This window comes from Malaya genurostris, chromosome 1, assembly GCF_030247185.1.
Source record: "Malaya genurostris strain Urasoe2022 chromosome 1, Malgen_1.1, whole genome shotgun sequence".
NCBI classification, from domain to species: Eukaryota; Metazoa; Arthropoda; class Insecta; order Diptera; family Culicidae; genus Malaya; species Malaya genurostris.
The window spans coordinates 139,345,125-139,360,341 of NC_080570.1; the positions used below are offsets into that span (position 1 = coordinate 139,345,125).

The 15,217-nt window shown below is 40.3% G+C and overlaps 1 protein-coding gene across 1 annotated transcript in view; it reads right to left on the reverse strand.

The window, feature by feature from the left end:
• Window positions 1–15,217, reverse strand: part of LOC131425921 (octopamine receptor Oamb) — a 348,159-nt gene that overhangs the window by 54,345 nt on the left and 278,597 nt on the right. The window lies entirely within an intron of this gene.

Below are 15,217 nucleotides of genomic sequence, written 5' to 3' on the forward strand. Positions count from 1 at the left end.
GGAGTTACTCAAGGATGTCAGGGATGAAATTCAGGAATTCCGTATGGGACCTTTCATTTTAATCTAAAATTGTCAAAATCGGTTCAGCCATCTCCGAGAAAATCAAGTAATTGCGTAACCTTTCTATATGAGAAAACAAACCTCCACTAGAAAATTCTGTCCAGATTTTTTCAAACTTGAATAAAATCAAAAAATTTCTCTGGTATAAACTGCCAGCACCTTTTCAATTTGTAAATAGTTGTGTGAAGTTAGTATAGATTTAAATGTGGCATCCCTGCACGTCAGACAAAATTGAACTAAGCACGCTGTGCGCCAGGCGGTGGCGTTTTCTTCTTCCTTACCAGCACGTACCGATTTTGCATCATTTTGTATGATAGATTGAAAGTTTTGATACTCATTGCCCTATAATTCCGGAACCGGAAGGTTGATCTGTATGTGACAAATAATGTCACTCGATTCAACATCTTGTTTTTCAGTTAGATCCAACTTCCGGTTTCGTAGATACAGGGTGATTAGTATAAAAAGGTCCATTTCACATAAATTAATCCGGTTTATCGGGTTTTCAGATTTTGATAGTCAATTTAACTTATTTCAGTTTAAGCGGTATTCAGTTTTTGATTCGGAAGGTACCTAAAAATTTACGATTTCTCGAAGGAATTAGAACAAATTGGCTCAAGTGGCACGTTTCCCTAGTTATTTGGAGATTTGAGTCTTGCCTTTTTTGAATCAAATATAAACTATAAAGCTCCTCAGGTGCATTTAACTGACTTCGAATAAACCGATTTTCGAATTCCGGTTCCAGTATCCAATCGTTTCTCGAAGCTCAATCGTTGGCCAAATCGAATTTCAAAAATAAATATTCAATTTAAAGGATGTATTAGTGAATTTTATCCGATTCTTCTTTTATCCGATTCCAGCTGAAGTGTTATGAAATGGCGTAACTTTCACGGGTTGATTGAGCACTCGACTAAGAATTCATTGCTCATTCCGTCATTATTATATATTAAGATATTTCTGTCATTCGAATTTTTAATTTGATAGTTTAAAATTCACCCTTGAACCATGAAAAAAATGTTCTACATAATAAATACAGGCTAGTTTCCACTAGTGAAGCAAGACATTTCTTCTGCCAAAATAGGTTCCTGTGGGGCGAAACAATTTCACCAACAAACTGACGACGATATATCACAGAAACGTTGCAATTGAGGCCACCTCCATTTTGCCCATCCTGTTGTCAAACCGATTCGAAATATACGAACCTACCCCGAAGCGGGGGCCGTGTGCCTTGCCGTACGTGGTTCGGAATGTCATGATAGCCGTTTCAAATTGCTTTGGCAACTAACCGTCAGATTATGGAAATCGTCGGCGCCTTCGATGTGAATTTTTTTTTAGCTTGAGCCGGTTTCAGACCGATTCAGACCCACAATTCGTGCGGCCTACTTGAGCGTCGAAAGTTTGGCACTGGTTTCTGTCTGGCATCGCATGCCAAATGTTTTCCCATTCCATTTGGGTTGGCCGAATGGCCAAACGGAAACCAATTGAAAATCAACCAAGACGATGACGACGGGAAGAAGCGTGTAAACATGCTATCGCAAGTTCCCGGCCTGTCGGTTCGGTTTCGTTTTCTTAGCAAGCATGCCGTAGGCCGGTCAGGAAAGGTTAGAATTGGAATTTTCCTATTCCGTTTTCTTCCTCCCCCACCATAGCAGCTGGATGATAAGGCGAAAGGAACCACCCCGACCCGTAATAGATCGGCAAACAACAACCTTTTGCCTGTGTGCGGGGGTTCGACATTCAGCCGCGAAGGGAGGGGGAGAACATTTTTATTGATGTTATATGACCTAGAGAAGAACCAAAATGTGGAACAGGAAAATCACGGAAGAATCCGTTTGGGCGTTACTCGTATAGTTTTCACACATGTTTCTACAAGGTTATGACATATTCACCGATGTGTGCAATTTTCTTTTCTGGCAACGTCTGCCGGATTTTCTGCTAAACGTGCTCGAATTTTTCGGTAGAGTTGCATAATCATTTCCAATGGTTTGGTTCGGAAGATAAATGCTGATCGGGATTTATATGACAGCGAAAAACTATTTCCTTGGAATTGCTTCCATAAACTATTGAGGAATTCAATCCGTGTGTTTACCACGAGATAACGGGAGGGTGATGCTTTTGACTTTTCTCGCGGAGTTTGAATACCGAATTTGCAGCTATTGCAGAATGTCAAACTTCACCAATATTGGTAAACCTAATGACAAGTTACGTGTTCTCATGAACTTTTATTCGAATGAAAAATGTTCTAAATATACGATGGCGAATGCTGCATGGAATTGTGCTGAAGCAAAAACAATTCTCTGTATTTCGATCGGAACGGAATATGTTTCTAAATGAAAATTTGATCGTGAATAGCTGTGCAAATAGAAAAAAAATTGTCTTCACTTCAACTGAGCAAAAGATTATTTATTAGTTATATATAAATATCCGAAAAATTTGAATATTTTAATTTACATATTCAGTTATATATATATATAGATATAGATATATATATATATATTTATATATATATATATATATATATATATATATATATATATATATATATATATATATATATATATATATATATATTTTTTTTTTTTTTGTTTTTTTAATTTAGCTTAAAAATAGCAGAAATTGACTTTTATGACAGCTCACTAATTGGCACGATTCGGTTCGATAAAACTCACTGGGTATTTGCGACATACTGACACTATCATTCACCATACAACTACTGAAAATAGTCGCACCAACCGGCCTCCTGTCACGACGCCATCTTGTTGAGATCTAAATCGGAACTTCAAAACCAGCTGATTTCTACGTAAATAAACAATTACTAATTACTAATCGTTTATGATTTACCTCGTGTATTGCACGAAAATTAAAGATTTTTAGATCGATTCTCTCACAATAACTTGTCGGTTTACCTAAACTACAGCAGATAGTGCTTTGGGACATCAAGTAGAGGTAATTTTCACAATTTAAGAGTTGCGATGAGTATCAAAACATCGCAGTGTTTGGGGCTCGAAACGCGAGGGGCTCGACGTAATCGGTGTACTTTCAAATGGCTGGTGCTAACATACCGGTGTCATATGGCTGGCACCCAATGTGATAGAAAAAGGTGTGGAGATGACGACCCTTTAGTATTTGTAAAACGAATCTAACGCTCAACGAATTCGAGAAATCAAAGTAGACTCTGATTCGATACGTCATACCGTTTGTTGTTCGTCAGGCAAATTATAAAAAATGCCATCTTGTGCTGTTAAAGGCTGTGGTTTGAGCTTTTATGAAGCACGAAAAAATAATTTACCAGTTAGTTTCCACCAATTGCCAGCAAAAAAGGAGATTAGGAAGAAATGGTTGCTATTCAGCAGAATCAAGAAAGCCAAGAATTTATTTGTTTGCTCCAGGCATTTCACCCGTTTTGATTATGAAAATATATTCATGGAAGGAGCTCGAAAAAAGCTGAAATCAACTGGTAAATGAAATTGATTTTTATTTTACGCACTTATACTGAACAAAAGATAATGTTTAATGATTTCTCAGCGATTCCAACGATATTTAACGATACGGAGAGCAAGAAAATAGATCGAACTAAGCGGTTCGAATCTAAAGCTCGATCGGAACTTGTATCCCAATGGATTCAAGAATACAGTGAACAAACTGATCTTGTATCTCTACAGAGTGCAGGGTATGCGACTAGCAGCATATCTCAAGGCAAGGATGAAAAATCTGAAACGATTTCTGTAAACGAGATAAATGGATTGAATATCCTATGCGAAGCTATCGATCTGAGAGATGAGGGAAACGTTACGTTTTCATTACTTCAAGAAGATGTTTTTGATTCTGTTCAGCATGGTTGCAAATCAATGTGCTACTGATTCAACTGAAAAACTAGAGAAGCTTTCCTTGAAACAACAAAAAATAGGAGAGCTAAGAGAGGAAATCAATGTTCAGAAGCGTATTGTACGAACTTTGAAGCAAAAAGTAATTTTGAAAAATAATTTATGATGAAAAAAATGTTGATAGTATAATTTTCTCCAGCTTCGCCAAAAAGATGTCCAAATTTCATATCTGTAAAAACAGTTAGGAGTAGCTGAAAAGAAAGAGAAAAAAGAGATGGAAGAAATGACCCACAAAATAAGTTTTTTAAGAAAAACGTGCAATGATCTTCAATCCGAAATTGGATTACGGAACTACCTATAGCCACTTTACCTAAAAATTAGGTTATTAAACGGAACCCCGAAATTGGGTGGAATGTACTTAAAATTAGGTTGTTTTGTGGTTCCGTGTACGAACTTAGAGTCAGGCCCCATATTATCGAAATGACGGAATGCGTAATGAATTCTTACTCGACTGCTTGATTTTTCAGTGCTAGATCGGTTCAGTGCTAGAATTTTCGCCTGAGTTGGCTGCTCGATCAACCTGATTGACAGTGACATTATAAATGTCATTGAATATTCGCTCATTTTATGAATGTGTTAGTCTAAAATTTAGGCGACTTAAGCCATTTCATTACACTCCAGCTAGAGGAATGGATGATGCTGACTAAGTTAGGCTGTTTTGTTAATTTCTAGCGAATTTCAACAGTTTATGTTGGAATTCTAAGAAGAACTGGTTATTTACTAGTTCTGTATATCCGAAAAACATGAAGATTTCAATGTGTATAATCAGTTATGTAATGTTTTCATTTAAAAATAAACTGAAAGTCAGCACGAAAACGTGCAAAATCGGGAAAGAAGAAGAAGAAGACAAATTGACAATTCAGTCCGCATCTTCTTACTCAATTCCGACTGATTTCCGAATCAACCGGTTGTAGGCGAAATTCATTCGGAATCGGTTGTTGCACTGGAGTTGGAATTGATACGGAATTCCACATGATTTCCACATGAAATTCCGAATGAAAATTTCTCGCCGATTCTGAATTGATTCGGAATCCATTCGGATCTGATAATGTGGGGCCCAGCGTTGCTAGATTTTTCTTGTTTCGCCAGGCACTCCAACTAACCTGATCTTTTGCCAGATTTTACAAATTTTGTCAGATCCCATCAGATCTTTCGCTTTTGGTCTCTAGACGATAGATGGTGAGATAGATTATTTTTTGCTCACGGAAAATGAAGCCCGGTGTAAACTTCCTTGTTCATAGTTAGACACAGCCAAATCCAGATGAATTTTTGAGTCAGGAACGGATTTTTGAAAATTATCAAGGCAGCTCTGGTCAGAATTCGGAACAGAGATACCAGATATATTCATAGAAAATCTGTATTACTCCAAATAAAAATCTGCATTTATCGTTTTTTATTCCAATGACTAATTTGCAACCTCCAGTCAGGTCATACAACCCTCTTTCTAACAAGAGAGTTTCGCGAAGGAAAGACTTCCGTGAATATCGATCCAAATTAGTTTCAAAACAATATTATAAATGTATTTCAGTATTGATTATCAAATATCGACACAAAAGCTTTCCGCTTTATTTTTTTGTCTGTTGTTTAGTAAACTTTTATTTCGTCACTGCAATGCAATCACGCTGGAATCTTCAATTGTCGATGTTAACAGAAGCGCGTGGAGAGATTTTGAATCGTGAACAGCTTCTTTAGTTGAAAATATTCGAGATGTCGAAGGGCAAGGTCATGGATGAAATGGAACGGAGATTGATCCTTAAGTTAAAGGATGCCGGCCAAAGTAACTGTGCCGTTGCGAAGACTTGGTAGAAATGAAACGGTGGCGCAGAAATTTGGGAAGAAAAGTGAAAATTACAGGTTCCGGAAAGGGGAACAAAGGCAACCCCAATATTACCAACCGTGAGCGGAATCAACTTGTCCAGATTGGCGAGGCCGTACAGTTGGATTCTGCAGATTTTAAGCAGGAAAACGAAAAGAGACGAAGCGTTTCCATCTTCCACCTCAACAAATGAGAGTATCAATGCCAGCGTCACTCGTTTCCTACGACAAGACGAAACCAGAATAATGGCTGTAGAGAGAATCAGTCAATAGAATGAAAATCTGTGACGTATTTCTATAAAGTGTTTCTAAAATAGGATACATTAAAGTAATTACAACCCAGAACCTTTTTGTGTAACCAAAACTACCAAAGATACGAGCACCAACAGGCAACGATCATTATTTATCGTTCTCTATTATTATCGATTCTCAAAGCTTCAGTTGAATATCGACACTGCACAGTATGCGATTTGCATTGAAAACGGAAAATGACTTAAATGGCAAATGAAGGAAAGAACACAATTTTGAGACCACTATTCCGCTTTTTTCGTTGACTGGGCATGGATCTCGTTCGCAAAATTTGTTAGTGGAGCTGAGAGTGAGTTTCGTCCTTAGAGGAGCTGAAAGTGACATTTAATTTAACCGGAGTAGTAAATTAACCCATGGAGAATGCTGCAAAACATCACCGTTCCAATGCCTATGTTTTCTGCATATTATAAAAAACTTGAATCTGCGAGCTTCAAATAGCCTTTGAAGAATGATTTATTTTGTACCAAAAAAAGGCCATCGACAGTTTTGATAGTCCGTACATTTTGACGAATATCTGCAAAAAATAAATTTTAAATGATCTGCATCTTCTCTAAGAAGTTTGCCGGTTTACAACAGTGCCTGATTCAGAGAAGCGGGTTGAAATGGAAAATTTTGCAGAACGCTTTAAGTACGAAGAAAAGGGAGAACAACTAGAAAATGTCAGTTTTGAAGATCAGCTTAAAACAGTGTCTTGTCAGAGCTACCGAGAGAAAGGAAAATTTGCGTTCTGGAAGCGTTCGACCAAATTTGTTTCCAAGATCAGGAGCGGTTCAAACAGCAGTCAATTGAATGAAAAAATCGGTTGATCGTTGAGGGGATAGCGGAAACATCGCGAGCGCGTCTGGTTCTAATATCAGGGGTGGCTCAAAACATTATCTGATCCAGTGCAATTGGTTGAAGGGTAACTTTGTTGAAGGCAGAAAAAAGGGGAGCACCCTGAAAGTAACTGTTTCCAATATCAAGAGAGGCCCAAGTTAAACCAGTGTCTGATTGGAAGTTTCAGAGAGCCTCGGCTTTCAATATTACACAGAAAGAAATAATGAAATTTACACGAGATGTAAATCAATAGTAACATGGAATAGACATGGGTTGAATCGAAATTTTGATTGAAAACCTTCATCGATGCAAAACTAAATTGAATTGCATTGAATTTTCAATGAATATAACTGTATCTTTCAATTAACTCTTATTTTGCGATTAAATTGGATTGAAACGTACAGAATTGTAAAGTAATTTTATATTTAATTACGTGCTCCAAATATGTGCATGAAAATAGATGTAAATTCACAAAATATTTTTATCTGTGTAGGATCGGCTCCGAACGGTGTGTGATTCAGATCAGCTAACAGGAAAGATAATTTGGTAGAGCACTGATAGGAATGCGAGAACATCTCGAGAATATCAAGAGTATCTAGAGCTACCTGATCAAACAGTATCTGATCCAGAGTAAGCGGTAATTAGGTTGAATGCTAAAAGCCAAGAAACACCATTTTGAAAGTGTATTTTCCAATGTCAAGAGCAACTAAAAAAGTCTGTTTCCAAAGTCAGGAGCGGCTCAAAAAAGTTACTTGTCCAGAGCGGACGAATTAAACGAAAAAATTCGTCTAACGCAGTGAGAAGAATGAGCGTATGTTTCCCCCCGGTGAACGACCAAAAGGTTAAAGCCGGGGTAAAATAAATGATATTAATAATAATAAGAGCGTATGTTCCTTAAACCAGGAGTAGCTTAAACCATTGTCTGATTCAAAACAGTTGGATGAAAGGGTAATTTGGTCAAAAACAGAAAGAAAAGAGAGAACATCTGTTTTCAATATCCAGAGCGGCTCAAAACAGTGTCAGATTAAGGAGTAACCGATTGGAAGTCAAATTTGGTCGAATGCAGGAAGGAAAGGGGGAACATCTCGACAACCTTGGCCTCTAATATCAGTCAAATTTGGTATAACACTGGAAGGAAGCGAGAACATCTCGAGATGCCAATCAACTTCCAATTGTTTGGAAAAAAAACAAGCTTCGTGAACCACATGTTTCTAATGTCAGGAGTGACTCAAAACAGTGTTTGTTCCGGAGGAGCCAGATGAAAGGATAATTTGATAGATCGCTGAAAGGTGGAGAGCGGCTCAAAACGGTGACCGATTCGAAGCAGCCGGTTTGAAAGGAACATTTTTGTGTTGAACGCTAAAGGAAGATGAAAAACACTCCGAGAGTGTCTGTTTCCAGCGGCAGAAGCGGATCCAAACTGTGGGACTGATCCAAAGTAGCACGAAGGGTGGCTCGAGACAACGTCTGATCCAGAATAATCTGCTGGAAAACATAAATTAAGTTTGTGGTAAGGAGCGACTCAAAGGCAGCTGATTGAAAATAAAAATATTGTCTAACGTTGAAAGAAAAGACTTAACATCTCGAAAGCTTCTGTTTTTAATGCTCGGAGAGGCTCAAAACAGTGTCTAATCCAGAGAAACCGGATAGTAGAGGAATTTGAACGAACATTGTAGAGAAAAGGACAGCTTCCTAAAAACGTTCAACCGATTATACAGTGCTGCGCAAAGGAATCTGACATCGTCCGGCTGCTTTGAGTCGTTCCTGACAACTGGATATTGGAATTTGATCGAACTCTCTCAGGATTCTGATTCAACTCCTTCAGGATGTGCTCTCCAATTCCTTTTTGAGTTTGACAAATTTTCTTTCCGACTGTTTGCTTTGGATCGTACATTGTTTTGAGCCGCTCCGGGCATTAAAATAAGACGCTCTCAGGATGTTCCATCAGTATTCGATCATAATTTTGTATCAAACTCCTACTCTGGGTCAAACACGGGTTTTAACCGCTCCTGATATTGGAACTACAGGGTTGCGCAAAGGAACCTGACACATTTTATTCTTTATTCACCGGAACCAAATAAGGAAGGGAGAAATCGGAAAGTAGAAGAATGAAGGTTTCGTCTAGTAGTTTTCCATCATGGAGCAGTGCAGTGGCGCTCACCGCGTTTTTATTTATAACTCGTTTTTGAAGAATCAGCCGTATTTTACAACTGTTCGTGAGTTTAAAAACATTTTAAATCAAACCCGAAAATGCCGGGGCCTTCGTGTGACGAAAATAGACCTTCATTCTTCTACTTTCCGATGCTGTGTTTGATTTCTTCCTCCCTTGTTTGATTTCAGTGTAATCGGAGAACAAAATATATCAGTTTCCTTTGCGCAACCCTGTAGTTTCAATATCAGGAGCGGCTCAAACCCGTGTTTGACCATGAGTAGGAGTTTGATACAAAATTAAGATCGAACGCTGAATGGATCGAGGGTACATCCCGAGAACGTCTGTTTTTAATGTCTGGTGCGGTTAAAACAATGTCCGATCCAGAGCAGCCAGTCAGAAGGAAAATTTGTCGAACGCTAAAAGGTATTGAAGAGCATATTCTGAAAGAGTTGGATCCGAATCCTGAGAGAGTTCAATAAAATTCCAATATCAGGAGCAGCTTAGAATAGTGACTGTTCCAGTGGTCAGGACTTACTGAGAGCGTATTTTTTCTACATCAGGAGCGGCTAAGCACAGTGTCTGATTAAAAGCAACTGGACGTAAAAAGATTTAAGTCGAACGTAGCATTCCGAGAATGTCTTGAGCGAAGAAATACAGTGCCTGCTTAAGAGTATCCGATTGAAAGGGAAAAAACAGGTTGACAGTAAAAATGAAAAGTCTCAACACCCCAACAAACGTCTGTTTCCAGTGTTAGGAGCGGCTCGAAACAGTGTCTGCTTCAGAGTAACCGAGTAGCACCCTGAAAGCCTATAGTTTCAATATCAAGATCGGCTTCAAACAGTGGCTAACCCAGAAAAAAGAAGAAAATTTGATTGATCTGGACATTTGGAAGTATTTGAATCGGAACAGGAATTCTCAAACAAGAAAAATAGAAGTTTCAATACTTAGATCTCAAGGTTGTGTATGACGACTGGTTTGGAGTTTTATCGGAAGAATGGCGGCTTTCTCAGTCAAATGGTAGAAATAGGCAAAGTTACATCATCAACGAAGGAATCCTACCAAAGAATACAGTCTTCTAAACAAAACACGCGAGAGTAACCCATAGATAGTACCAAAAATCTACGTATTCATCGGAAGAATGGCGGCCTACTCAGTCAAATGGAAATAGGCAAACGATTTGTTTATCAATTTCCATTTGACTGAGAAAGCCGCAATTTTTCCGACGAATACGTAGATTTTTGGTACTATCTATGGGTTACTCACCAACAGAGGGATCCTGTTGGAAATATAACTACCGATTTCAAGACAAACAACTGTGACCGAAACCCAAACCCAACCCTGGTATTTCCAGCAAGTTGATTTAACGGATTTGAACTTAATTGAACGGAGCCAAATTGTAAGCTTCGAAGTAGTCGAAGCCGAATACTTTGCCATGCTAGATACGTTGAAGGTTATGAACTCTAAGATGTTCTCTGCTATGCTCTACTTTGCGGAATAAATACCTATTTTTTTTCATTGCCGTTTCAACCTTCCGAGCGAACGGACGTGCTTTGTGTTTACTGCGAAAAAAACCAGTGCCGTGTGTGATAACGTGACCGGACGATCAAAACTAGATCGCTATTGTGTAATAGACAATAGTGCTTTTTCCTGTGAGAGGTTTTATGCACATTATATACTGAAGCAGTGTATTGTTGTGAGCGGACGATCGAAACAGTACCGTTAGCCGGTGATTGTTTGATCGATCAAGGCCAGATTTCAGTGGCCATTGTGATTATACTGTGCGGATTATAAGTGAGTGTGCTTTTTCCTCTCGGAGGTTTTTTGCACACCCTCGAAGCGGCGACGATCGACGAGGGCTTGGCCTTGGTGGCCCCCGTTGGATTAAAAGTTAAGTACTATTATTTTGTATATTTTTTTTTTCTTCATTCGACCGTTCATTAACCCCCCCCCCCCCCCCCCCGAATCATTTATTTCTGCGCGGAGGTAGCTCCGCGACATGTTAAATTTGAATCCCGACCCCTCCGTTATCGATGATCAGATGGAGACTTCTGTTGGCAGCAATAAGTCTCGCATAAAGAGTTATCCCGATGGGCTTGCACTCTCGGCCGAGCCTTACTCGGTTTATTTCCGGACCAAGGCTAAAGAAAAAAAATTGAATGTTTTGAAAATATCGCGGGATCTGTCCTCGCGATACAATACTATAAAAAGTATTGATAAAATACGCCCAGATAAGCTCAGGGTTCTGCTCACCAGCTCAAAGCAGGCTAATGAGCTCGTTCAAAATGATCATTTTACGCGGGAGTACCGCGTCTACGTGCCAGCTCGCGAAGTAGAAATCGACGGTGTGGTCACCGATTCGAGTTTGACTTGCGAGGACGTTCTTAAGTACGGAGAGGGCTGTTTTAAGGACCCCTCACTTAAGAACGTCAAGATACTGGACTGCAAGCGATTGCATTCAGTATCGATCGCCGGGGATGGAACAAAGTCTTATCCCCAATCTGACTCTTATCGTGTGACCTTCGCCGGCTCTGCTTTGCCCAACTACATCCTCTTGGACCGGGTTCGTCTGCCTGTTCGTCTTTTTGTACCTCGAGTAATGAATTGTACCAATTGCAAACAATTAGGGCATACAGCTTCTCATTGCTGCAATAAGCCCCGGTGTGCTAACTGTGGGGAGGCTCATGCGGATGGCTCTTGCGGTAAGGATGCTGAAAAGTGTCTCTACTGCAAGGAGGGTCCGCATGACCTAATGGCATGTTCTGCGTATAAGCTGCGAGGAGATCGGATGAAGCGTTCCCTGAAGGCACACTCCAAGCGTTCCTTTGCCGAGATGCTTAAGAGTGCCACCCCTCCTAATCTGACAACGAACCCATATGCCTGCTTGTCAACTGACGAGAGCGATTCTGATGACCCTTTGGAAGGTCCATCATCGGCGGTCCCTCATAGCTGTAGGAAAAGAATGAATAAATCCTCTCATAAGCTACCTAGTAAGGGTTCGAAGGTGTCTTCTGAAGGGCTTCGAAAAGTTACAGCTAACGGGAATCGGGACAAACCACCGAAGCAAAAGGCTCCTGGTCTCGGAAAACTCAGTTCCGAGATGGAATTCCCACCACTTCCCGGGACAACAAAATCCCCAAACGTCCCTGAAAATCTACCAGAGAAACAACTAGGTGCTGGACTTATCAAGTTCTCTGATGTTGTGGACTGGATTTTTACAACTTTTAATATTTCTGACCCTCTTAAAAGCATTTTAATTGCTTTCATGCCAACAGTAAAAACATATTTAAAGCAGTTGACTGCAAATTGGCCCCTCCTCTCAGCGATTGTATCCTTCGATGGCTAAATCATCCATCGAGGTCACGGATCTAATCACTGTTTTACAGTGGAATTGCAGAAGTATCATTCCAAAAATAGATTCTTTAAAATTTTTAGTAAATAATCTGAAATGTGACGCATTTGCATTGTGCGAAACTTGGCTAACTTCTGAAATATCCTTAAACTTCCACGATTTTAACATTATTCGCCTGGATCGAGATGATCCCTACGGAGGAGTACTTTTGGGGATCAAAAAGTGCTATTCTTTTTATTCGATATCAGGTATTGAAACTGTCGCATGTCATGTTACAATCAAAGGCAAGGATCTTTGCATTGCTTCAATCTATATTCCCCCAAGAGCCTCGGTTGGGCATCGGTGGCTCAGTGATATCATTGAGCTCCTTCCCGCACCGACGTTGGTTTTAGGGGACTTTAACTCACACGGTACGGGATGGGGCTGTCTTCACGACGATAACAGATCAGCTATGATCCATGATATCTGCGACAACTTCAATATGACAATCTTGAATACGGGAGAAATGACACGGATTCCTGCACCACCAGCAAGACCAAGTGCGCTGGATTTATCACTTTGCTCGACATCGCTACGGTTGGATTGCACGTGGGAGGTAATTCCTGATCCCCACGGTAGCGATCATCTACCGATCGTAATATCAATCACCAGCGGCTCAAAACCATCGAAGACAATCAATGTTTCGTATGACCTCACACGAAATATTGATTGGAATAGCTATGCGACCGCGATATCTGAGAAACTTGAAAGAACTCAACAACTTCCTCCGGAGGAAGAGTATACGTTTTTGGCTGGCTTGATTCTCGACACCGCGACTCAAGCTCAGACGAAACGTGTACCCGGCGCGAAAACTAACATCCGTCCTCCCAACCCGTGGTGGGACAAAGAGTGCACAAATCTAAACGCGGAGAGAGCCTCCGCGTATAAAATATTCAGAAAAAATGGAACACCTGATAATTACCGGAATTACGCGGCGTTAGACGTTAAAATTAAGAACTTGATTAGAGCTAAGAAACGCGGTTACTGGCGTCGGTTCGTAGACGGCCTAACAAAAGAAACATCTATGAGCACTCTTTGGAACACAGCCCGACGAATGCGCAATCATAACACAACGAATGAAAGCGAGGAATATTCTAACCGCTGGATATTCGATTTCGCTAAAAAAGTATGTCCAGACTCTGTTCCGGAACAGAAGATCACCCGCGCCGCGACACCAAATACAAACGAAACACCGTTTTCGATGGTAGAGCTCTCACTTGCGCTCTTGTCATGTAACAATAAAGCCCCGGGATTAGACAGAATAAAATTCAACTTGTTGAAAAATCTGCCTGACCCCGCCAAAAGGCGCTTGCTGAGTTTATTCAATAAGTTCCTTGAGGACAACATTGTTCCACATGACTGGAGACAAGTGAAAGTGATATCCATTCAAAAACCAGGAAAACCAGCCTCCGATCACAATTCGTATCGGCCGATTGCTATGCTTTCCTGTATCCGGAAATTGTTCGAAAAAATGATTCTGTTTCGTCTAGACAATTGGGTCGAGACTAATGGCTTACTTTCAGATACACAATTTAGTTTCCGCAGGGGCAAAGGAACGAACGATTGTCTTGCGTTGCTCTCAACAGAAATTCAAATGGCATTTGCTCGTAAGGAACAAATGGCGTCAGTTTTCCTAGACATCAAGGGGGCTTTTGACTCAGTTTCTATAAATATCCTATCTGAGAAGTTGCATCAGCATGGTCTTTCACCAATTTTGAATAACTTTTTGTACAATCTATTGTCCGAGAAATACATGTATTTCGCGCATGGTGATTTGTCGACAATACGATTCAGTTACATGGGTCTTCCTCAGGGCTCATGCTTAAGCCCCCTTTTATACAATTTTTACGTAAACGACATCGATAAATGTATCAACACATCTTGCACGCTGAGACAACTTGCCGACGACAGCGTTGTGTCCATTATAGGACCCAAAGCTGGCGATCTGCAAGGGCCGTTACAAGATACTCTTGCCAACTTATCCACATGGGCTCTTCAAATGGGTATCGAGTTCTCTACGGAGAAAACTGAGCTGGTTGTATTTTCAAGGAAGCGAGAACCAGCACAACTACAGCTTCAACTAGGGGGTGGAAACATAGCTCAGGTCTTCACATTCAAATATCTCGGGGTCTGGTTCGACTCCAAAGGCACCTGGGGATGTCACATTAGGTATCTGAAACAAAAATGCCAGCAGAGAATCAATTTTCTTCATACAATAACCGGAACTTGGTGGGGTGCCCACCCAGGAGACCTGATCAGGTTGTACCAAGCAACGATATTGTCCGTTATGGAATATGGATGCTTCTGCTTCCGATCCGCCGCGAACACCCATTTCATTAAGCTGGAAAGAATTCAGTATCGTTGTTTGCGTATTGCCTTGGGTTGCATGCAATCAACTCATACGATGAATCTTGAAGTGTTGGCGGGCGTCTTACCGTTGAAAAACCGGTTCTGGGATCTCTCATATCGTTTGCTCATTCGATGCGACATTTTGAATCCTCTGGTGATTGAAAACTTCGAAAGGTTAGTTGAGCTTAATTCTCAAACCCGTTTTATGTCCTTGTATTTTGATTACATGGCTCAGAATATTAATCCTTCTTCGTTTGCTTCCAACCGTGCTCATTTCTTGGATACTTCTGATTCTACTGTGTTTTTCGACACATCCATGAGAGAAGAGATTCGTGGAATTCCGGAACACGTACGCCCTCGAGTGGCCCCTAATATATTTTATAATAAATTTAGAACAGTCAACTGTGAAAAGGTGTTTTACACTGATGGATCAAACATCGACAGGTC